This window comes from Tachyglossus aculeatus, chromosome 7 (genome assembly GCF_015852505.1).
Source record: "Tachyglossus aculeatus isolate mTacAcu1 chromosome 7, mTacAcu1.pri, whole genome shotgun sequence".
In the NCBI taxonomy this organism is placed as follows: Eukaryota; Metazoa; Chordata; class Mammalia; order Monotremata; family Tachyglossidae; genus Tachyglossus; species Tachyglossus aculeatus.
Genome location: NC_052072.1, coordinates 38,387,830 through 38,413,295, shown reverse-complemented (window position 1 = coordinate 38,413,295; position 25,466 = coordinate 38,387,830). Strand labels below are relative to the sequence as shown.

Below are 25,466 nucleotides of genomic sequence, written 5' to 3'. Positions count from 1 at the left end.
ATTTGTTAAGCACTTAAGCAGCGTGGCTCAGTGGAAAAGAGCCCGGGCTTTGGAGTCAGAGGTCATGGGTTCAAATCCCGGCTCCGCCACTTGTCAGCTGTGTGACTTTGGGCAAGTCACTTCACTTCTCTGGGCCTCAGTTCCCTCATCTGTCAAATGGGGATGAAGACTGTGAGCCCCACGTGGGACAACCTCATGACCTTGTATCCCCCAAGCTCTTAGAACAGTGCTTTGCACATAGTAAGCGCTTAATAAATGCCATCATTATTATTATGATTATCATTATGTGCCAAGTACTGTTCTAAGCGCTGGGGGAGATATAAGGAAATCAGGATGTCCCACGTGGGGCTCGCAGTCTTAATCCCCATTTTACAGATGAGGTAACCGAGGCACAGAGAAGTCAAGTGGCTTGCCCAAAGTCACACAGCAGACAAATGGTGGAGCCGGGATTAGAAGCCACAACCTCTGACTCCCAAGCCCGGGCTCTTTCCACTGAGCCATGCTGCTTCTCAGACAAAGGGACTGAGGCCCAGAGAAGTGAAGTGACTTACCCAAGGTCACACAGCAGACAAGTGGTGGAGCGAGGATTACACTGCACCTTCCTTTGGAGGTTTGGCCCTGAATGGGAAGCCTCTTGGCCTTTAAGTAACATCTCCAGGAGATGGTTTGGCTATCAAAATTCCTTGAGTCTCTGGCTTCAGCTTGTCTCGCTTGAGAACTCCAGGCAGGCTGCCTTAGTTTATCCAAGTGCTCACAGGGGCTGTGCTAGATGCACTGTTCTAAATTCCAGAGCCTTTATCTAGCCCGGACTTGTTTCACGGGGGCTGGAGGAGGCTGAAAGTGGGTACTTACTAGGCACTAGGCCCACAGTGGCTCTAGGAAGAGGCAAAGATTCAGAAAACATTTTGGTTTGAGGAAGATGAGCAATTCTAAACAAAGGGATGCTGACTGGGTCAGGGGTGAAAGCCAAAAATTGATTGTAATGGAATGGCGGGCATTTAGGAGGCAGTGAAGGGGAGAAGGAAAGAACTGCAGGGAAAGAACTGTGATAGTTCACCCTGCAGCCCAGTAAGGAAGAGGAGAATACTACCTGGAACCCTGCAAGTCTGGCCCAAGTCCATCAGGGCCCAGCCTGCCCAACCTATTCATCATCAATCGTATTTATTGAGCGCTTACTATGTGCAGAGCACTGTACTAAGCGCTTGGGAAGTACAAATTGGCAACATATAGAGACAGTCCCTACCCAACAGTGGGCTCACAGTCTAAAAGGGGGAGACAGAGAACAAAACCAAACATACTAACAAAGTAAAATAAATAGAATAGAAATGTACAAGTAAAATAAATAAATAGAGTAATAAATATGTACAAGGAGTAGGATAAACCTATTCCTTCCAAAGGGAAAGAAACCTCCACTTTGAAATTATTCACCCCACAGACTCTTACTGTCTTACCAGGGTGATCGTCCTGGCTTCAGCCAGTCAATCAATCTTATTGATTGAATGCTTACTGTGTGCAGAGCCCTGCCCTAACTGCTTAGGAGAAGCTGTGTGGCCGATTGGAGAGAGACAGGCCTGGGAATCAGAAGGTCCTGGGTTCTAATCCCAGCCCCCCCACTTGTCTGCTAGGTGACCATTGGCAAGTCGCTTCACTTCTCTGTGCCTCAGCTTTCTCATTCATAAAATGGGGATGAAGACTGTGAGCCCCCTTGGAACAGGGACTGTGTCCAAACTGAATATCTTGTATCTACCCCAGCACTTAGAAAAGTGCCTGGCACACACTTAACAAATACCATAAAACAAACCAGCACTTAACAAATACCATAAAAGAGAGAGTACAATACAAGACACACTCTGTCCACAGCAAGCTTACACTCTAGAGAGGCGGAGGGCAGGGGATGGACAGTCTTCTAGACTGTGAGCCCACTGTTGGGTAGGGACCGTCTCTATATGTTGCCAACTTGTACTTCCCAAGCGCTTAGTACAGTGCTCTGCACACAATAAGCACTTAATAAATCCAATTGATTGATTGATTGACATTAATATAATTAAATTACACATATGTCCTTTCACCTTTACTTTCAGTCTTCCTCTGAAGGAAGAGAGGGAGGGAGGGAAGGCGAGAGATGGAAAAAGAAGAAGAGGGAGGAAGAGGGAGAGACAGAGAGAAAGAGAGAGAGAGAGAGATGGATGTGCTTCATTATGCAGGGAGAAGAAAGAAATTGGATTGCTTCAGACTGACTCATATTCAGTATTGAGATCCGATGGGCTCATTGAATTCCGGGTGAGATAAATTCAGATAGAATAGGGGATGATATGGACATATCCATGTGAAAATACTTTGATTTGAAGTGATTAGTCTATTTGTTGGGGATGAATCACTGCAAAGCAATTGCATGCATTTACTAAACATTAGTAAGCTCCGTCTTCAGCGCGAGGCCTCTGGGAGGAATTGCGATCTACCAGGAGAGCCAATGCCACGAGCAGGCAGGTGACAATCAGCCCTCCATCTTCTGCTCAACAAACCCTGACGATACCATCTTCCTGTTGGGACCTCTCAGAGGTAGTAACGTGAATGAATTCCATCTGACTCAGACCTACCCAGGCGGAACCAAAAGGAGGCACATTAGAAAGGAGGGGAGGGAGGAATTATGCTAAATCCAAGGATCGAGGTGTTCGTGTTGGGATGCCAATTGGAATGTTCTTTTCTCTTCCCAAGTCCCTCAGCTCCTAGTGGCAACATTTAGTAGAATTGGAGCTGTACACTTTGAGCACGCTTCAGAGAAGCAGTGTGGCCTAGTGGATAGAGCACGGGTCTCGGAATCAGAAGGACCCGGGTTCTAATCCTGACTCTGCCACTTCTGTGCTGTGTGACCTTGGGCAAGCCACTTAACTTCTCAATACCTCTGTAAAATGAGAATTATGACTGTGTATCCCCTGTGGGACAGGAGCTATGTTCAGCCTGATTACCTTGTATCGACCCAGTGATTAGTACAGTGCATGGCATATAGTAAGCGCTTAACAAATACCATTTAAAAAAAACCACGCAACATTTACCTTCTCTCAGCCACATGGCACTTATGTATATATCTGTAATTCCTTTGTTTATATTAATGTCTGTCTCCCCTTCTAGACTGTAAGCTCCTTCTAGGCATGGAGCACATCTACAAACTCTGTTGTACTGCATTCTCCCAAGTGGTTAGCAAAGTGCTCTGCACACCGTAAGTGCTCAATAAATACCATCGATAGATTGACTGATTACACTGCCAGTTGGACAGAATCTAGGTTCTTGGATTAAAATGGATTAATTAAAATGGATATCATTTAATTTTGAGTGAAATGTCTGTGACTTATAGAGTACGGTGGAAATCAATCATCTATGGGCAAAGCACTGAACTAAGCATTTGGAGAATACAACAGAATGAGAAGATGTGATCTCTTTCCTCGTCCTCCCCCACTTTAAAGCCTTACTGAAGGTACATCTCCTCCAAGACGCCTTCCTTGACTAGGCCCCCCTTTTCTCTTCTCTCACTCCCTTCTGCATTGCCATGACTTGCTTCCTTTATTCATCTCCCCTCCCAGTCCCACAGCAATCCGTAATTTATTTATTTATTTTACTGTCTCCCCCCTCTAGACTGTAAGCTCATTGTGGCCAGGGAATGTATCTGTTTATTATAATTATGGTATTAGTTAAGCGCTAGGTGCCAAGCACTGTTCTAAGTGCTGGAGCACTGTTCTAAGTGCTGGATTGTTATATCGTACTCTCCCAAGAGCTAGTACAGTGCTCTGCACACAGTAAGTGCTCAATAAATACGATTGACTGACTGACTGACTGATGGGGAGTTTCAATTAAGCAGGGGAGAAATGACAAAATACATTACAGGCAGGAGAAAGTAGAGTGTAAAGAAATGTAAATAAGTGTTTGGGTGGGATGTTGCCAACTTGTACTTCCCAAGCACTTAGTACAGTGCTCTGCACCCAGGAAGTGCTCAATAAATACGATTGAATGAATGAGGAAAAAGATACCCAAGTGCCTTGGTGAGATGGACCACTGGAAATCTATGTAGAGCACAGAGATAAACTAGAAAAAGCTAGCCTGCAAATAGGCAGGCTTGTAAATCCAGTGTCATTGTGTTCTAGGGGATTAATGCTGCCAGGGTTGGTAATAGTAATAGTATTAAGTGCTTTCAGTGTGTAGAGTGCTGTACTAAATGCTGGGAGAGAGCACTGAGATAGAATAGCCAGATGAGCAATTAGATATGGTCCCTGTCCCTCCAGAGGCTCAAAGTTTAAAGGAGGTTTGGAAAGAGAAATGTTGCTTTAAAACCATTTCGGCATCCTGAGGACTTTCAGAGGAGTTACCTAGGGAGCAGCTGTAATTATTTTAACAGCTGAAATAAGGGTCATCTCTAGCTATACTAGGAAGATGGAGAGAAATGATGATTTTTCATTTGCAAAATGCACCCATCAGAAGCCCAGTGGGCCTGTCAGACTAATGGATACATAATTCATCAGGTACTCTGGGGTCCATCAAGCCGAGGTCTTGATAACTAACTCTCCAGCAGATTTCCTTGCCTCCAGCAGGTAAATAATAACTGACTAAAGAGAGATGGAGCAAAACTAAAAACACCTGCACTGACCCAAGAGGAACACCCAAGCAGGTCCCAAAGACCGAGAGATTATTTATTGCCCTGCCTCGTGCCCAGAGGATCCGGGTTCATATCTGGCTCTGCCACTCCACCATTGTTTGACCTTGGGTAAGTAACTTAAATTCTCTGGGCCTCAGTTTCCTCATCTGTACAATGGGGATGCAATCCCTGTTGTCCCACCTGCTTAGACTGTGAACCCCTTGTGGGACAGGGACTGTGTCTGACCTGATATCTCATTCATTCATTCAGTCGTATTTTTATTGAGCACTTACTGTGTGCAAAGCCACTGTACTAAGTGCTTAGGAGAATACAGTGTAACAACAAACAGACACATTCCTGCCCACGGTACCTGTCTACTTGTTTTGTTGTCTGTCTCCCCCTTCTAGACTATGAGCCCGTTGTTGGGTAGGGGCCGTCTCTATATGTTGCTGATTTGTACTTCCCAAGTGCTTAGTACACTGCTCTGCACACAGTAAGCGCTCAGTAAATATGATTGAATGAATGAATGATGAGCTCGCAGTCTAGAGGGGGAAACAGACATTAATATAAATAAATAACAGAGATATACATATATGCTATGGGGATGGGAGGGAGGATGGATGAAGGAACAAGTGAGAGCGGTGCAGAAGGGAGTCGGAGAAGAGAAGAGGAGGGCTTAGTCAGGGAAAGCTTAATGGAGGAGATGTGCCTTCAGTAAGGTTTTGAAGTTGGGGAGACCAATTAACTGTCTGATATGAGGAGGGAGAGCACTCCAGGCCAGAGGCAGGATGTGGGCGAGAGATCATCTTATAACTATGTCAGGGCTTAGTAGAGTGGCAACAAATACCACATTATCATTATTCCATGTGTAGCAGTGGGAATGGGATGACTCAGATCTGTTGCCAACTTGCCTGTTGTTCAGTCGCCGGCATACTTTGGTATAGGAGACATCCTGTGTCTGCCACCAGATCGAGAGCTTTATTCATCAAAGAGTGCAACTAAAAAGGTGAGAAGATGAGGCAAACCTGGAAGAACCAGGAGAAGGTGAGGAGAAAGGGTTTGAGGGGAATGATGATTTAACCTGGAGTCAGGCAGGCTAAGGGATGCTTGGATCACTTACGAAGAAATGTTAGAAAGGGGACGGTAACCCACCATCTGGATAGGTTTGGGTTTTTGGCGTGTCCTAAATGTTCCAAGACCTCGTCTTCTGCCACAGGCTCTGAGACTGATGCAAGCCCACTGAAGTCTAAAGCAAGCTGTGAGATGCACGCAGGACAAATCCCTCCCTCCTTTACATCTGAAATATCAAACAGTGAATTTTTGGTGTTCAATGTCCCGCAGATCGCTCACTTGAAAAATGAAGCCAGGAACCACAGGCTCTTTAAATAATCAAATTTTTGCATCAGAGCAGCCTAGAAAGGATCCTGAATGTTAAAACCCAGTTAGCATTCATCAGACTTAAATGGACCACAAGTGTTCTTTCAGGCGTTCTTGGAATGAGATTTTTAAATTAAACCTGATGATTGATTGGCGTAATATGCTTCACACTTTACATGATGAGACCCTTATTGCATTAGTTCCTGCATCCTTAACAAGGTGATGAATCGATTCAATTCATTCTTTACCTGGTAAAGAGCTGGTTCTTAAAGGTGTGCCCTTTACATTTTACAAGGTGGAGATTATGCAGGTGGAAATGGTGCCAACAATGGTTTTACAGAGATGGCCAGTTGGAATTTTTTTTTAAATGGTGTTTGTTAAGTGCTTATTAAGTGCCAGACACTGTACTGAGCATTGGGGTAGATGCAAAGTAATCAGGTTGGGTACAGTCCATGTCCCACGTGAGGCTCACAGTCTTAATCCCCATTTTACAGAGGAGATAACTGAGGCACAGAGAAGTGAAGTGACTTGCCCAAGATCACATAGCAGACAAGTGGCGAAGCTCAGATTAAAACCCAGGTCCTTCTGATTCCCAGGCCCATGCTCTCTCCACTACGCTATGCTGCTTCACTAGGCTAAGCTGCTTCTGTTGAGATGCAATGACTGAAAGATTTAGCAGTTTTGTTGTCAGAGAGCTTGTCTGCCTAGGATCCAGACAAATAGACTGAATCTTCATTTTGTCAAAACTATTCTGACCCGTTCTTTTCCCTGTGAGAAGTACTGACGGCATCAACTGGAAACCTGGATAATGTTTTCTGGTCTAGCTCACAAGCTACTTGACTTTGACCTGGTTTTCTTTCATGCCTCCAGCTTTGTGCTCTTTTGGGGGAGCTTTGCATTTTCTGAAAACATCTTCAACATTTGCATTTTGTGTACAATATGTGCTCTCATTTTATAAAATAGTAGCATAAATAGCTGGTCTTCACCCAAGTTTGAAACTTAATTTTTCCTTCATTCTCCCTACTCCTTTTTCTCTTTGGGTTTACCTGGGAGATGACTTACGTTTTCATTGCTCTCTTTTCCCTTGATTCTCCCTATCCCTTGTCATCATTCTCAGTGCTTTGCCCCGCTGATCATTTTGAATTTTGTTTATCCACTGTTTAATTTTCCTTTCATTTTCCTACAATGCTTTGTGCTTTTCTGTGCCCTTCTCATCTCTTTTATTTTCTAAGCCCTCAACCTCTCCTTCACTGTTCACCCTTGTACTTCCTAGTACTTCTCACTTTTTTTTCCTCCAGGATGGTTTCTGTCGCTCCCTTTTCCTCTACCCTAGATTTATTTGCTCTTTCTACATCCAGCTGCTGAGCTCTCATTTCCTTTCCTCTTGCTCTTACACTCTTTCCTTAGCTGCCTTTACTCAACTCATAGTATTTACTGAGTGTGCCATCTCTATGTGCAGAGTCCTGTACTAAGCACATGAGGAGTACAATAGAATTCGTAAACATAATCCCTGCCCTGGCAAAGGTTACAATCTAGTGGGAAAGACAGACACTAAAATACATTACAGATAGGAGGTGTGTAAAGATGAACTCATAACTATTATGGGGGTGAGAAAGAAAACATCCAAAGGGTCAAGTGATGTTCAAGTGCATCAGAGGCAGTTGGGGCATCTGAGGTGGGGGAAGATGAAGGATGAATCTGGGAAGGTCTCCGGAAAGAGATGAGATTTCAGAAGGGCTCGAGATGGAAACTGTAGATATAAGCTCCCCTCTAGACTGTAAGTTTGTGTGGTCAGGGAATGTGTCGACTAATTCTGTTGTGGTGTATCTATCAATCCATCAATCAATCGTATTTGAGTGTACTAAGTGCTTGGGAGAGTACAACACAACACTATAACAGATGCATTCCCTGCCCACAACGAGCTTACAGTCTAGGAGACAGACAGACATTAATATAAATAAATAAATTACAAATAGTACCACATCCTGCCTCTGGCTGGGAACACCTTCCCTCCTCAAATCTGACAATTACTCTCTCCCCCCTTCAAAGCCGTATTGAAGGCCCATCTCCTCCAAGAGATATTCCCAGACTAAGCCCCACTTTTCCGCATCTCCCACTCCCTTCTGCATCACCCTAACTTGTTCCCTTTGCTCTTCCCCCAACACTCCCAGCCCCACAGCACTTATGAATGTATCTGTAATTTTATCTACTTGTACTGTTAATCGGTCCCCCTCTAGAATGTGAGCTCATTGTGGCCAGGGATCGTCACTGTTTATTGTCTTATTGTTCTTTCCCAAGCAATTAGTACAGTGATCTGCATACAGTAAGCACTTAATAAATACGATGGAATGAATGATGACAGTGCTGTGGGGATTAAGGGTGAGGGGATATGATTAGGGGATTATATGTTGCCAACTTGTACTTCCCAAGCGCTTAGTACAGTGCTCTGCACACAGTAAGTACTCAATAAATACGATTGAATGAAGGAATGAATGAATGAATAGGGGAGTAGAGTGTGTGGGCTGGGTTGCAGTAGGAGAGTAGCGAGGTGAGGTGGGAGGGGGGGAAGGTAACTGAGTACTTTAAAGCACTCAGAGTACTCTCCCAAGCTTTTAATACAGTGCTCTGCACACAGGAAGCACTCAGTAAATACCACTGATTGAGGAGGAGAATAGCGATCTGCCAGGTGTGAAGGAGGAGATAGTTCCAGGCATGAAGGAGGCTATGAGTAAGAGGTTAGTGGGGAGAGTGATGAGAATGAGGCACGGTGAGTAAGTTGGCTTGAGAGGAGCAAAACATGTGAGCTGGAGTGTAGGTGAGGAAGAGGGAGGAAAAGTAAGGGAAGGGAGCCGATTCAGTGCCTTAAAACAGATGGAGAGGTGTTTCTGCTTGATTCTCTGCTTGAGAATAACGAGCAACTGTTGGAGGATTTTGAGGAGTGAGAAGACGTGCACAAAATGATGTTTTTGGAAAATGATCTGGGCAGCAGAGTTCAGGATGGACTGGAGAGGGAAGAGAGTCTGGAAGCAGGGAAGTCAGAGAGGAGTCTGAAGTAGTAGTTGAGTCAGGATATGCGTGCCTGGACCAGCATGGTGGAATTTCCTGATGGAAAGGAAGAGGTAGATACTGGTCATATTATTAAGGAAAAATTGGCAAGATTTGGCATGGACTGAACATGAGGGTTGAACAAGAGGGAGGAATCAAGGATAATGCCAAGGTCGGGAGGAGAGGAAAGAGTGGGATTTGAGCTATTAAAAGGCCCCACTGAACAAGAAGGTTTCTTCCTGTGAAAGGCACTAACCTGAAAAACAACAAAAAAAGCTCTTGGGCTGAATAGAGCAAATCAGTGGTGAACTGGGAAGAATACACAATTCAGAATCAGTCTCTGAATTGAATTGTGAAGGTGACAGAGTAAGAGTCTGTGGGCTCTGTGTTCTTCTCTTTTCACCTGTGAAGAGATGGCTAACAGTACCCTGCCCAGTTGGAACGAATGGCTACCTCAGTAATCTGTACAAATCCTCCAATAACCCAGATTCACACTATAAATACCAATAAGTAGGTGGCCGTGATGGGATGAACCTGATAGCATCCTTTAAAGCAAGGAAGCTTTCCTTAGACTACTGAGACAACCATGTTAACCAAAGCACCAGTAGGATATTAAAATGTATCTCCAGGCCTTTTTTAAAAAAATCGGTTCTAATCCTCTTGCTTATTGAGGGCCAAGCATTTGGGAGCTGTAGAACAGCACCTGAAAATCATTTGGAGGCAATTAGCAATCTGGGAAAACATAAGGTTTGGGTACTTGCTGATTATCAGGACAGAAATGAACAACTTTGCCTTAGTGTTGTCAGCTTCAGAATAAACCCTAAGAGGAAGCACTGCTGGTGTGCTTTAAGGAGTTTCCATTAAAAAGGAAGTTCAGATCTTGATGGAGGAAATAGAGTTGATATCTTATCCCCAGGAAAAATTAGGTCATGGGGAGACTCCAGGGAAAACCAGTAAATGTCTTGCCGAGTTATTTTCATTATCTGGAAAAGAAGCAAAGACATCTACTAAGGCAGTCAAACCAACTCACCGCAAAAACTTTCAGGGTCTTAGAGATCACCTTCTAATTACTGCCACCTCCCACCCCAGGTTGCTTGAGAACACACCACTTGTGAGTCAAATCAGAGTAATGATTAATGCTCATCATATAACAGCTACTGATATAATTGAGAAAGATGTTGGGAGAGCCCTTTTGGGGATTCAGGTGAGAGGTTTATGTAGAATGCTTTCAGACAGGTATTGATTAAGCTGACCTGAATACGAGGAAGGCATCTGTCTGAAGGCAAGAGAGGTGCATAGGGAAAAGGCTCTAGAAATACACGCTTTGAAACATATTACTGATTCAGGACTAGCTGACATATAATATGGGAAAAACTGCTGTGGGGATGATTTCTTTCTCAATAAAGTCCTCTGGATCCCATTCATTTTCAGAACACCCTTCTCCCTTTTCTTCCAGTTAGTGGCTGCAACTTCAAGAGTGTTGACATTCAGATTACGAGGAAATTCCTGAAAACAAATCTCCCTCCCAAATTTACAAGCAGTTTTGGAAAACAACTGATTAAACAGAAGCAAAAGCAATAAACCACGGGTGACCCCTTCCAATAAGGAATGGAAAACACAGATAGAACATTTTGATTAAGTGCTTTTAGAACCAGGCACTTTGAACAGTGTCCGACGGAAGATAGCTATCACCCTAATCTGTATACAGCGATTCTTCTTCTGCAACGCCCACACAAGGAACCCCTTCCACAGTAAGGCCGCAGGGGGTGAAAGAGTAAATATTTCCATTTATTGATAAATATGGGAAGGTGACTGCAGTGGGCTTCAGCAGACTTGGCTTTACTGACCATTAATCATTTATTCTGAGTCCATCCTGAGTTGCAGGCCGCCTTGTTTTCCAGTAAGCCAAAGGAGCCCATTGTGTTTCCAGAGCAACTCCCTCCCTTAAAGATGATGGATGAGAGTGTCACAGATTTTAGCTGAGAAGATGAGACAGGGGGCAGCTGTAACTGTGAACACTTTTAAGAGCTGTTCTGGATGGATAATGAACAATGCTAAAGTGCGATATTGATTGTACCTTCCCGACAGAAAGAGAAAATTAGTTTGTGGCTGTCGAACTCTAAGGAAAACTGCTTGAAGTTTGTTCACAAATGAATTGCATGGTGAGGTAGACTGCTGGTGTATAGGAGGACAATGGAGATTCACACTTTACGTAAAGTGATAAGGGGTACTGATAAGGGGGAGGGGTCCCCTAGGGCCCCTCCTGCAGCAGGGAAACTGGGAAGATGAAGACAAACCCTGGAGCAGATAAAGGTTTGAGGATTATGGAGAGACAGGTTAGGAGTAAAACCAGCTCGGAGTTTCAAAACAATCCTCAGTAATAGAAGGTAGATAGGATCTGATTAAGTTTGTGTAGCATGGAGAGCAGGCAGAAACCAGAGGGGGAAATAGAAATGCTCTTTTTAGCAGTTTTTTTTAAAGAAAAAGATCAACGGATCCCCAAGGTCCACTTTTTTCAGTGATCAGGCCTTATTGCTCTGGGGCCAGTCCACTGGGATGACCTCTTACCATTTCACTCACCCTTTATACAAAGCAGGACGGTGGTGAGGGTGGCCAGGAAGAGTTGAAAAGACAGACCTCTGCAGATTGAAACCTTCCCACTGCTCCCTTAGTTTCACGGCCTTCTCAATTCTTTTGAGTGAGAATACCACCTGGCTCGATTGTAATTTTTTTCCTTCATAGTGCCAAAACCTAAAAGGAGCATGGCCTAGTGGATAGAGCATCGGTCCGGGAATTAGAAGGATCTGGATTCTAATCTCGGATCTGCCACTAGTCTGCTGTGTGATCTTGGGCAAGTCATTTCACTTCTCTGGGCCTCATTTCCCTACATCTCTGCCCCTGCTCTCTCTCCCTCTCTTCAGGTTCGTGTCTCCTCCTGCCTTCAAGACATCTCCATCTGGATGTCTGCCCACCATCTAAAACTCAATATGTCCAAGACTGAACTCCTTATCTTCCCTCCCAAACCCTGACCTCTCTCTGACTTTCCCATCACTGTTGACGGAACTACCATCCTTCCCGTCTCACAAGCCCGCAACCTCGGTGTCATCCTCGACTCTGCTCTTTCGTTCACCCCTCACATCCAATCTGTCACCAAAACCTGCCGGTCTCAGCTCCACAACATAGCCAAGATCCGCCCTTTCCTCTGCATCCAAACTGCTACCCTGCTGGTTCAATCTCTCATCCTATCCCAACTGGATTACTGCATCAGCCTCCTCTCTGATCTCCCATTCTCCTGTCTCTCACCACTTCAATCTATACTTCATGTTGCTGCCCAGATCATCTTTGTGCAGACATGCTCTGGGCATGTTACTCCCCTCCTCAAAAATCTCCAGTGGCTACCAGTCAATCTACACATCAGGCAAAAACTCCTCACTCTTGGCTTCAAGGCTGTCCATCACCTCGCCCCCTCCTACCTCATCCCCCTTCTTTCCTCCCACAGCCCAGCCCACACCCTCTGCTCCTCTGCCACTAACCTCCTCACTGGGCCTCATTCTCACCTGTCCCGCCGTCGACCCCCAGCCCACGTCCTCCCCCTGGCCTGGAATCAATCAATCAATCATATTTATTGAGCGCTTACTGTGTGCAGAGCACTGTACTAAGCGCTTGGGAAGTACAAGTTGGCAACATATAGAGACAGTCTCTACCCAACAGTGGGCTCACAGTCTAGCCCTCCCTCCACACATCCGCCAAGCTACCTCTCTTCCTCCCTTCAAAGCCCTACTGAGAGCTCACCTCCTCCAGGAGGCCTTCCCAGACTGAGCCCCCTTTTTCCTCTCCTCCTCCCCATCTCTCCCACCCTACCTCCTTCCCCTCCTCACAGCACCTGTATATATGTTTGTACAGATTTATTACCCTATTTATTTTACTTGTAGGTATTTACTATTCTATTTATTTTATTTTGTTAATATGTGTTGTTTTGTTGTCTGTCTCCCCCTTCTAGACTGTGAACCCGCTATTGGGTAGGGACCGTCTCTATATGTTACCAACTTGTACTTCCCAAGCACTTAGTACAGTGCTCTGCATATAGTAAGTGCTCAATAAATACGATTGAATGAATGAATGAATTTCCCTCATCTGTAAAATGGGGATTCAGTACCTGTTCTCCCTTCTACTTAGGCAGTGAGCCCCATGTGGGACCTGAATGCCACTTGTCTGCTGCATGACCTTGGGCAAGTCACTTCACTGTGCCTTAGCTACTTCATCTGTAAAATGGAGGTTAAGACTGTGAGTTCCATGTGGACTAGGGACCGCGGCCAACCTGATTTGCTGGTATCCACCCCAGAGCTTAGTACAGTGCCTGGCACCTAGTAAGCACTTAACAAATACCATTAAAGAAAAAGAAGAAAAAAAGGTGAGTATATTGTGCTTAACAAATGCAATTATTATCTTGTATCTAAGCCCAGAGCTTACATAATGAGTGCTTAACAAATATCACAATTATTAGGAACGATGAATAGAAAGTGGGGAAAAAAATCCATTTATCCAGATAGAGATTGGGTATCTCTGATAATGGGATATACACCTTAAAAGCTGTGATCTGAGTGTATATAAATTGAGCGTTCCCTAGCTCTCTCATTCCCCTCCCCTGCCATTCCCTCCTTCCCTACGCATGCACTCTCAGTCATCCAAACTCCTTGTGGTTCACCCTGGTAGGGGGAGGTATCCAAGCAGAAATAGGGTAGGGGGGAGTCTCTGGCCTACCTTTATGTACAGTCACAAGCAGAGGGTCAAAAGAAGCCCCCCCACTTTATAAATAGTCTCACTCCCTCTCCATGGGAACCAGGGGAAAGATGGGGAAGGCTTGAACTGCTTCTGCACGTCATACCTCTGAATCAGTAGCACAGAGTAAAATGCCTCATCTTTCTGATGAACAAGAAGCCTGGGTTTCATACAGTTGAAAATCATCCGGACTCACTGCAGTGTTGTTTCATTTCTTCCCTCTATATGAACCATCTCCAAAGGAATAACGGCAACCTTTAAGGGTTTTAGATTCAGCTATGATACAATAGCTGTCGTTTATTGAATAGTTAATTTTTATATGCAGCATCAGAGTTGAAAATGAGTTAAAGAGGGTAAATATTAAAAGACAGTCGTATCCTAGCAAGTGCCTCGGAAGTTGTTTTTGATGAATGGCAAAGAATAAAATTGTATTCTGATCAAGTGAGATGGCAGTTTGTGTAATAAACTTTTTTTATGACACAATAAAATCCTTTAAAAACAGGACTCTGCTGATGGCACTGATGTTAGAGATGATTTTTCTTATAGACCCCGAGCTTGTGTCTAATAAATTCAATGAACCTCGACTTGTCTTGAAGATTATTTGATTTCTCAGCTGCTTCTGCCTTCCCTTATGGAACTACTGACATTTCCTATTGACAACTTGCTCTTATTAAATAATTCTTGGCCCAGAATCTCTAAGCAGCTCGTGAGCAAGTATAATTCTCTTCATTTTATGATGAGTAAACTGAGACCTGGAACAGTTAAGTCATTTTCTCCAGGTCAGAGACCGACTCAGTTGACATTGGAACTAAGAATTTTTGGCTTCTGGATTTAAACTTTGACTCCAGGGCTCTCTTCTGTCTGGCAGACAAGAATATGCCTGAGGATTTCTGGATTTCACTGGAGTGGTTCAAAGTTAAGAAAATATCAGAGATTTTCCTTGGAGGAAAAGAAAAATGGGAAAGACTGCTCAAATGGTGAAACACAGGGCTGGTCATTCAGCCACCTTTTCCCAAAGATCGTGCAGAATTAATAACAATAATAATAATAATGGCATTTATTAAGCACTTACTAGGTGCAAAGCACTGTTCTAAGTGCTGAGGAGGTTACAAGGTGATCAGGTGGTCCCACGGGCGACTCACAGTCTTAATCCCCATTTTACAGATGAGGGAACTGAGACCCAGAGAAGTTAAGTGAAGCAGTTTGGCATTTGGAAAATATTAAGGTGGAAAAAATCTCTTCAGATCCCAGAAAGACAATTGTTAACCTAGACCAGTATTTGTGGTCTTGGGGAGAGGGGGAGAATAGGTCACTAGTGCACCCCAAGCTCTGGGGATCTCTCTGCCACAGGGCCAAGTTTGGAGTGTGAGCTCCTTGAGGACAGGGATCATGTCTATTTCCCAAGCACTTAGAACTCTGAACACGGTATGTGCTCAATGCATACCACTGATTGATTATTTCCTCTTCCCTCATAATAATAACAATAATTATGGTATCTGTTAAGCATGTACTTTGAACCAAGTACTCTTCTAAGCTCTGGGGTTGCTACAATATAAGCAGCTCTAGCAGAGTCCTGTCGCACATAGAGCTAACAGTCCCTCCTTTTTTTTTTTAAAGTGACATTTGTTAAGCACTTACTGTGTGCCAGGCATTGTACATAGCGCTGGGACAGATATAAGGTAATCAGGTTGGACAAAGTCCATGTCCCACAAGGGGCTCACCGTCTTAATCCCCATTTTACAAAGTTACTGAGCCACAGAGAGGTGGAGTGAGTTGCCCAAGATCACACAGCCGACAAGTGGCGGAATCGGCATGAGAATCCAGATCCTTCTGACTCCCAGGGTTGTGCTCTATCCACAAGGCCAAGCACTTTCCAATCCTGGGGTGTGAACTCCATCCAAGGTCTCCAGAGAGCATTGCCTGGAGTCAGTCTTCTTGACAACTTGATCACCTTGTAACCTCCCCGGTGCTTAGAACAGTGCTTTGCACATAGTAAGCACTTAACAAATGCCATTATCATTATATTATTATTATTATTAATAACCATCTTAAATTTTTATCTGCTCATTTTTCACCCCCGAGCTGTAATTTTCTCCCTTCTCCCTCCTGAGCAGTTCTTCTCTTTTCTTTGCAAAACACCTTGCTAATGTTCAGAGGTTGCAAACATATCCCCTCCCCTTCCCCACCAGACATTGTTTGCCCAAACCTTACAAATTCTACTTCTTTAATCTCTTCCCATAAAACAATCCTTTAGCCCCCTTAATCATTTCTGTTGCTCTTCTTGGAATTCTTGTTAGTTTTGGCAGCAGAGATAAAGTTACAGGGGGTACTGATAAATGAAGGGAAGTGACAAAGAAATTTAATCATTAAAAGAAGTATTCCAAAAATGCTGCCTAAAGCAAGCTGGGATCTAGAACTTTTCTTTCCTGGGTTCATTCATATCCTAAGGATTAGGAATTCTTTCCATAACAGCAAAATGACTCCAATTTAGGTCATAGTAATAGTATTTATTAAGCACCTACTGCATACAAAGCACTGTACTAAGTATTGGGAAAATACACAGGTGAAAATGAAATAGGGTCTCTCTTCTCCAAGGGTTATATTAATGTCTGTCTCCCCCTCTAGACTGTAAGCTTGTTGTGGGCAGGGAATGTGTCTGTTTATTGTTATAATGTCCTCTTCCAAGCACTTAGTAGAGTGCTGTGCACAAAGTAAGCGCTCAATAAATACAACTGACTGACTGATGGACTGACAACCTCGGAACAAGGAGGGAGTGTATGGAGAGGGAGATGGGCACATCAGTCAGTCAATCAGTGGTATTTATTGAGTGCTTACTGTGTGCAGAGCACTTTACTAGAGAAGCAGCATTGCTCAGTGGAAAGAGCTTTGGAGTCAGAGGTCATGGGTTCAAATCCCAGCTCGGCCAACTGTCAGCTGTGTGACTTTGGGCAAGTCACTTAACTTCTCTGTGCCTCAGTTACCTCATCTGTAAAATAGGGGATTAAGACTATGAGCCCCCCATGGGACAACTTGATCACCTTGTAACCTCCCCAGTGCTTAGAACAGTGCTTTGCACATAGTAAGCACTTAACAAATGCCATTATCATTATATTATTATTATTACTAAGTGCTTTGGAAAGAACGTCATAATAGAGTTGGAAGACAGGATCACTGTCCACAAGAAGCTTCGAGTATAGAGGAGGAGACAGACATTAATATATACAAATTACAGATATGTACATAATTGTTGTGGGGCGGAGGGTGCCCAGAATATCAAGTGCTTAAAGGTTATAGAAAATAATAATAATAATTGTTGTGTCTGTTAAGCGCTTACTATGTAACAGACAGTGTACTAAGCTCTAGGGTGGATGCAAGCAAATCAGGTTGGATACAGTTCCTGCCCCACCTAGGGATCACATTCTTAATCATTTTACAGATGAGGGAACTGAGGCATAGAGAATTGAAGTGTGCTCTGCACATAGTAAGCACTTAAAAAATACAATGGATAAAAAAAGTGATTTGCCCAAGGTCACACAGCACACAGCTTCTCAGTGTGGCCTAGATCCCCGGCTAAACTCTCATTTCCTCTATTCTCCTTCCAATCAGTCTCCTCTTCATTATATTAGCTCCATATTTTTGAATCAATCAATCAATCAATAGTATTTATTGCATGTGTAGAGCACCGTACTAAGCACTTAGGAGAGTACATTACATTAGAGTGCCCTTAAGAAGATTATAGTCCAGAGGAGTTTACAGTCTGAAATTACCAGTCTTGTTCTCTTAAAAAGATCCATTTTTGGGATAGTGATTGCCACAGCTTTAGCCTACATTGGAAAGTCATGTTGCTACAACTTTTGCATGTGAAATGTGATTTTGGTAGCTTCACTTTGGCCCCTACTAGCAGGGAATGATCACGTTTTTGCAGTCTGAAACCTCAGAGAAACTATATTATTGGAATATTTCCATAAGGGCTGCATGTAAATGAAGCAAATCAGTAGCTCTACTTGTCAGGATGGAAAACATGGCTCTTCAATCATCTCCTTGAGCAATAACCAGAAAGGAAGTCAGAGCTGAAACGAGGACATTCCTTTATCTTCCTGGAAGTCATTTACTGTGAAAGTTAAAAAAGAATTCTATGGAGTGTAATCCTTGTAATTTGACAGTGAGTTGCATTTACTTTAACTGTCTATCAAAAGTTGTCCATGTCCCAGAATACCAATGCAATATTATCTGATCAACTTAATAGTAGTGAGTACATCATCCTCCTTTACTCTAATCTCCCCAGTGCTTAGAACAGTGCTTTGCACCTAGTAAGTGCTTAACAAATGTCATTATTATTATTATTATTATTATTATTATTATTATTATTCATACAGGCTTTCTCAAGGGAGCATAAAGCACTTTGCAGATCTGTCTCCATCCTATGCAAGTGCTTAGTACAGTGCTCTACACACAGTAGGCACTCAATAAATACAATTGAATGAATGAATTTGTACAATACCTGTTACCATAATTCCTCACTAGCTGAACACGGGTGCCATTACAACTCAGAATCATGCATAGTAAGACAAAAAAGATGTTCTTAGCCTCCCCACTGGATGAGAGCCACAAAGTAATGAAACTTCAGGTGGACACAAAAGTGGGGATTTTCTGAGCTGGGCCTGTCCAAGAAAGAACAGCAGGATCTCTAGGGCCTGAAGAAGGAAGCTTTCTGTCAAAACCCAAGGGGGCAAGGGGGAAGACTGGAAAGCAACACTTTTTTGTCACATGTCCAATGAAAGTGAACACCTTTGTGGTTTTAATAATAATAATAATAATAATGATGGCATATATTAAGTGCTTACTATATGCAAAGCACTGTTCTAAGCACTAGGGAGGTTACAAAGTGATCCAGTTATCCCACGGGGGGCTCACAGTCTTAATCCCCATTTTACAGATGAGGGAACTGAAGCCCAGAGAAGTTAAGTGACTTGCCCAAGGTCACACAGCTGACAGCTGGTGGAGCCGGGATTTGAACTCATGACCTCCAACTCCAAAGCCCGTGCTCTTTCCACTGAGCCACGCTGCTCTGTACTTCTTTCAACCTTACTGATCCCATCCTAACCACCTCTCTTGGTTAGCACATTCAGTCCACTCGAGCTTTACGTTTTTGGCTTCTCTATCCACTCTCAGTGAATAGAGAACTGCAGAACGTGACCATGTGGAAGAACAATCTACTTCCTTCAGCATTTCTAGACTCCGCACATGAAGGGCTCTCAATAAATGTCACTGACAGACTGACTGACAAGAGTTCAGGTGATTTAACCTACCCCAGAAGGTGGACTACCAGAGGAAATCTGCAGGTGTTCAGATTTTTCACACTTCCAAATTAAGTTTAATCACTTACCCCATAAAAATCTGCTTGTATTGCTTGGGAACATGCCAACTTGGCCAAGATTTTTCTAGGTGTTGTTGGTCTTGTCAATCCTGCAAATCTATTGCTAATTTCTTCCAGAAACTTTCCTCTGGGAGACGTAAAAACTAACTTTTCCAGTGGAAACAATGGATTTCTGCGGGAAGTCGAGGCATGATTATTCTTGCAGACCTCTACTACTCCTCACGAGTGATTTCCCCAGCCTAAATCACTCACTCTGGTCGATGGCTCTGGTTTAGCCATTCAGCGGGTGCCACAATGTCCTGATTGTAGTTTCTGGACACTGTGATGGGCTACTGCAGAACTTTGGGCTCAATATCCCTAGCTGGGTTGAGAAATTCCACTATTTTGATAGACAGATATACCTGTCTTGGACCAGTGATAAGATTTTAGTACTATGTCACCAACAGAAAACAATGATTAAGAAGGCCTTTTGAGATACTTCCCAGCTCTATAATAATAATAATTGTTGTACTTGTTAAGCACTTACTACTATGTGCCAAGCACTGTTCTAAGCACTGGGGTAGATACAAGTTACCTATATTAATTATGGTATTGATTAAGCACTTACTATGTTCATTTGAATCTACTATAGGGTAGATATAAAGTTATCAGATTAGACACTGTCCTTGTGCCTCATAATCTGCTTTATCCCCATTTTACAGATGAGGAAATCAATCAGTCGTATTTATTGAGCACTTACATGGGTGCTGTAACAGCAGAGAATCATGCACGGTAAGAGAAAAACGGTGTTCTTAGCCTCCCCACTGGATTGGAGCCACAGACAAAGTGATAAATCTGCAGGTGGAGACGGAAGTGGTGATTTTCTAGGCTGAGCACTGTACTAAGCTCTTGGGAGAATCCAATGTAACAGAGCTAAGTTTCCTTGCATTCCTTGCCCTCAAGGAGCTACAGTCCAGAGGGAGAGGCAGGCATTCAAATAAATTATGGATAGGGACATAAGTGCTGTGGGGCTATAGGGTAGGTAGAGTGTAAAAGATACAAATCCAAAGTGCAAGGGTGACATGGAAGGGAGAGAGAGTAGAGGAAATGAGGACTTAGTCGGGGAAGGCCTCTTGAAGGAGATCTGATTTTAATAAGGCTTTGAAGGTGGGAAGAGTGAGCTTTGAAGGTGGTGAGGGTGATGGTCTGTCAGATATGGACAGAGAGAGAATTCCAGGACAGAAGCAGGGTGTTAAATGCTTGTCAAGGTTTCAAAGCAGGCCAGGGTCAGGATCGGGACTTTAATTCGGATCTCCTGATTTTCAGTCCTGTGCTTTTTCCACAACTTTCATAAGACTTCCTTACAGTGTCCTGATCACAGAGCCACTCAGATAACTCTAGGCCTTTACAAAATGAGGATAGCAACAATTCACAGCATATGCTATTTGCAAGGAGTCGCTCGGAAACATTGAACAGGCCAGAAGGAAGAGACACTTGGGGCTGATCGTATTCCGAAACTTCCATCCAAGGGCAGAAATCCCTACTGTTTTCTTAGGATCATCCTAGGGTCAGACCAGAATGTTGCCCTAGAGAGAAAGTAGCCACGGGTTCTAGTTTCATTGTGGGCATGGTGGTTGAAGAAAAGCAGAAGAGAAATTGAAATGTAGCAACGCCTTTGATTTCATTTCGATTTGTCTGGAGAATCCCCTGCTGATTTGGCTAAGCTTCCCCATATTATTTTTTACCACCTTGCCCATTACCAATTGTTTGAATCATCTGGAAATTGAGGCCGACCATTTTTACATCACAGCAATCTTGCCGGGGCCATTTATAGAAGGAAGGACTGCTCCGCTGAATACATCTTCAGAGCTGTACTATGCAGCGGCCTGAGGTTTGCCAATATAATGGGGCTGTGACATCTAAGCTGGGGACTGGAGGCTGAACAAAGAGGTGTCATACCTTCTTCGATCAAAGCTGGCCTCCAATTCTCTCTCCATTTAGAGTCCTAGCTCCTGATCTCACCATTCTGTGCATTAGCCATGCACGATGAGCTCTTAATGAACAAACGGTCGCAAAGGACAAAAGTGGGAAGAAAGCCTCTGTCTGTGGCCACAACTCAAAGGGAAGAAGAAGCAGCTTGTGGTCTTGTGGAAAGAGCATGGACTTGGAAGCTTGGGGTTGGGCTTGAGAAGCCCAAGTTTGGGCTTGAGAAGCAGTGTGGCTCAGTGGAAAGAGCACAAGCTTTTGAGTCAAAGGTCATGGGTTCAAATCCCGCTCCACCAATTGTCAGCTGTGTGACTTTGGGCAAGTTACTTAACTTCTCCGCGCCTCAGTTCCTTCATCTGTAAAATGGTAATTAAGACTGTGAGCCCCCTGTGGGATAACCTGATCACCTTGTTACCTCCCCAGTGCTTAGAACAGTGCTTTGCACATAGTAAGCACTTAACAAATGCCATCATCATCATTATTATTATTATTATTGGAAGCCAGAGGACCTGGTTCCTATGAAGGAGGCAATACTTTTTCTCCCTTCCTCTCAAGTCTGTGAGCCCAGTGCAGCGTGGTATAGTGGATAGACCGAGGGCCTGAGAATCGGAAGGTCATGGGTTCTATTCCTGGCTCCACCACTTGTCTGCTGAGTGACCAAAGAGCCCAGGCTTTGGAGTCAGAGGTCATGGGTTCAAATCCTGACTCCGCCACTTGTCAGCTGTGTGACTCTGGGCAAGTTACTTCACTTCTCTGTGCCTCAGTTACCTCATCTGCAAAATGGGGATGAAGACAGTGAGCCCCACATGGGACCACCTGATTACCTTGTATCTACCCCAGGGCTTAGAACAGTGCTTGGCACATAGTAAGTGCTTAATAAATACCAGCATTATTATTATTATTATTATTAAATACCATAATTATTATTATTATTACTATTATTATTAACGGGGACTGTGTTCAACCTGATTATATGTAGTAAGCACTTGAGAAATACCAAAATAGTAATAATAACTATTAATATCATAAAATTTAAGAGACAAAATGTCACAGCCCCATTATATTGGCAAACCTCAGGGATGCTAAATACTCTGTATGGAACAGCAATATGGGCATAGAGACATGCTATTCCAGAGAATAAATAGGGCAGGAATTGAAGCTATCAATCAACTCCAGAAGTACATAGAGGTTAGAAAGGTGAATAGGATGCCATAAAAGTTATAAATCATTATTAACAGTGTTTACTGAAAGCCTCCTGTACACTGAGCTCTGAACTAGGAACTTGTGGAACATACAAAAGAAGTAAACGATTAAGTGGTGCCTTGGAGGGGTTTTACTGTCCAAGGAGGAGTTGCTAAATTACTCTCTCTTTTAGGGACAACATCAAGAAAATCAAAGCAAAAATTGTGGAGGCATCTTACTGGTGACCCCAAAGTGACAGGGAAATGTAACAAAGGGCCCCCAAATAAGGATGTTTCCTTGAGAGTCAGGGAGCAAATTCTGTTGACGGACTACACTAGAAAGGCAAAAGCTTTACTTGCATTTTTGCTTTTTGTAACCTCCAAATGTACAAAAAGGATCTGATCTGATAACTAGAGAGCCTATTGTGGGAAAGGTAGATATCAAACTAGAATAGGGAAGGAAATGATGGAAAATTATTCTTATTAGTTCAATTAGCAGGACTCAAATTTTTTTAGTGGTATTTGTTTAATGCTTACTATGTACTAGGCACTGTACTAAGTGCTGGGGCAGATACAAGTTAGTCAGGTTGGACCCAATCCATGTCCTATATGGGGCTAACAATCTTAATCCCCATTTCGCAGATGAGGTAACTGAGGCCCAGAGAAGTGAAGTGCCTTGCCCAAGGTCTCCCAGCAGGCAAGTTGCAGAGTTGGGATTGGAACGCAAGTCCTATGACTCCCACGCCTGTGCTCTTTCCAATAATTGATTATATTCAATGCAGGCAAGGAAGTACAGTCTGTAAGTAGACTTTAGACTATAAACTCATTCTCTACACTGTAAGCTCATTAGGAGCAGGGAACGGTTCAGCTAATTCTGTTGTATTGTACTCTCCCAAGTGCTTGGGACAATGCTCTGCACATTGTAAACATGCCATAAATACTACTGATTGATTGAAGGAGTAGTAATAGTATTTATTAAATGCTTACTCTGTGCAGAGCACTGTACTAAGCGCTGGGAGAGAAAAAGCAAGTGGCAATTAGATATGGTCCCTGACACTCACAGAGCTCACAATCTAAGAATTGAAAGAAGACAGTGGCAGAACAGGAATTAGAATCCATGACCTTCTAACTCCCAGGCCCAGGCTTTATCGACTATGCCATGGGGAACACATCTCCCAACTATTGTATGGCACTCTCCCAAGCGCTTAGTACAGTATACTCTGCAGCGTGGCTCAATGGAAAGAGCACGGGCTTGGGAGTCAGAAGTCAGGAGTTCAAATCCCAGCTCTGCCACTTGTCAGCTGTGTGACTTTGGGCAAGTCACTTCACTTCTCTGTGCCTCAGTTCCCTCATCTGTAAAACGGGGATTAAGACTGTGAGCCCCACGTGGGGCAACCTGATCGCCTTGTATCCTCCCCAGTGCTTAGAACAGTGCTTTGCACTTAGAAAGCGCGTAACAAATGCCACTATTATTATTATACTGTAAGAGCTCAATAAATACCACTGATGGACTGATCTACTGTGGCGCTTCAAACTCCAGGCAAGGGGTCTCCGACCTGAGACATTAGCCCTGTTAGAGGCAGTTGCCACTGCATTGTGGAACTGAGCCGAAGCCCCTTCATTTGTGTTAGGACGGGTGAGAGTAAACTGCCTATCGGGTTCAGATCATTACTGGATCTCTTTAACAGAAAGAGTTTGTTCAAGCAGCGTGGTTTACTGGAAAAAAACACAGGCTTGGGAGTCAGAGTACTGGATTCTAATCCCACCTCTGCCACTTGTCTGCTATGACCCTGGGCAAATCACTTAACTTCTCTGTGCGTCAGTTACCTCATCTGGAAAATGAGAACTGAGACTGTGAGCCCCATGTGGGACAACCTGATTACTTTGTATCTACCCAGCACTTAAGTGCTTGGCACATAGTAAATGCTTAACAAACACCCAGTGGGGTTCAGTGGAAAGAGCATGGGCTTTGGAGTCAGAGGTCATGGGTTCAAATCCCAGCTCCACCACTGATCTGCTGTGTGACTTTGGGCAAGTCACTTAACTTCTCTGTTCCTCAGTTACCTCATCTGTAAAATGGGGATTAAGACTGTGAGCCCCCTGTGGGACAACCTGATCACCTTGTAACCTCCCCAGCACTTAGAACAGTGCTTTGCAAATAGTAAACACTTAATAAATGCCATTATTATTATTATTATTATTACTGTTAAAATTTACAAGTGCAGCTTTGATTTTCCCTTCTGGATTTTTCATTTCTTTCTTTGTTCTCGGCTCCCATGTTACAGAATAGGATCCAAATACACACATAGTGTGTATTACACACCAAATACACACCACCAAATACACTGGTGTGATACTCTGGAGCGGAAAAAATGATGGAAAGACTATCATTTTTGTCTTTCTATCAATCAAGCAATCCTTCAGTTGTATTTATTGAGTGCTGACTATTTGCAGCCCCTCTGAGGGTCACACCTGGAGAGTTCTCAGTACTCTACCAGTCTTGACTTCAGGAAGGAGAGTCAGGCAGAGGCATATTCATTCCATTCCTAGCTTGGGCAGTGGCTAGCGAGTGGAAGGCAATCTGCTACAAGTCAAAACTCACCTGTGCTGGGCAGCAGAGGCATGGGAGAGAGCCGAGGGTGGAGACTCAAGTTTACCGCGTAGAAGGAGTCAATAGTAAACCACTTCTATATTTTTACCAAAAAAACTCTATGGATACACTACCAGAACGATTGCTAATGGAGAGCGGGGCATTCTGGAAGAGATGTGTCTGCGGTTTCGCTGTGGATCAGAAACGACTCAATGGCATAAAGAGAAGACAAAACTATTTGCAGCGGACTGTATTAAGTGCTTGGGAGAGTACTTTTCACCTATTGAGTTCAAGGCACTGTTCTAAATCCTTGGAAGAATGTAATAAAATCAGGAGATAATGATAATAATGTTGGTATTTGTTAAGTGCTTACTATCTGCCAAGCACTGTTCTAAGCGCTGGGGTAGATACAAGGTAATCAGGCTATCCCACGTGGGGCTCACAATCTTCACCCTCATTTTACAGATGAGGGAACTGAGGCCCAGAGAAGTGAAGTGACTTGCCCAAGGTCACACAGCTGACAAGTGG

General features: G+C 43.6%; 1 non-coding gene across 1 annotated transcript; it reads left to right on the top strand.

Moving 5' to 3' along the window:
• Positions 1-24,802: 24,802 nt before the first annotated feature.
• Positions 24,803-24,940, top strand: LOC119931037. Its single transcript, XR_005451906.1, has one exon. It is a non-coding gene; the product is annotated as a small nucleolar RNA SNORA7 (small nucleolar RNA).
• The last annotated feature ends 526 nt before the right edge of the window (positions 24,941-25,466 follow it).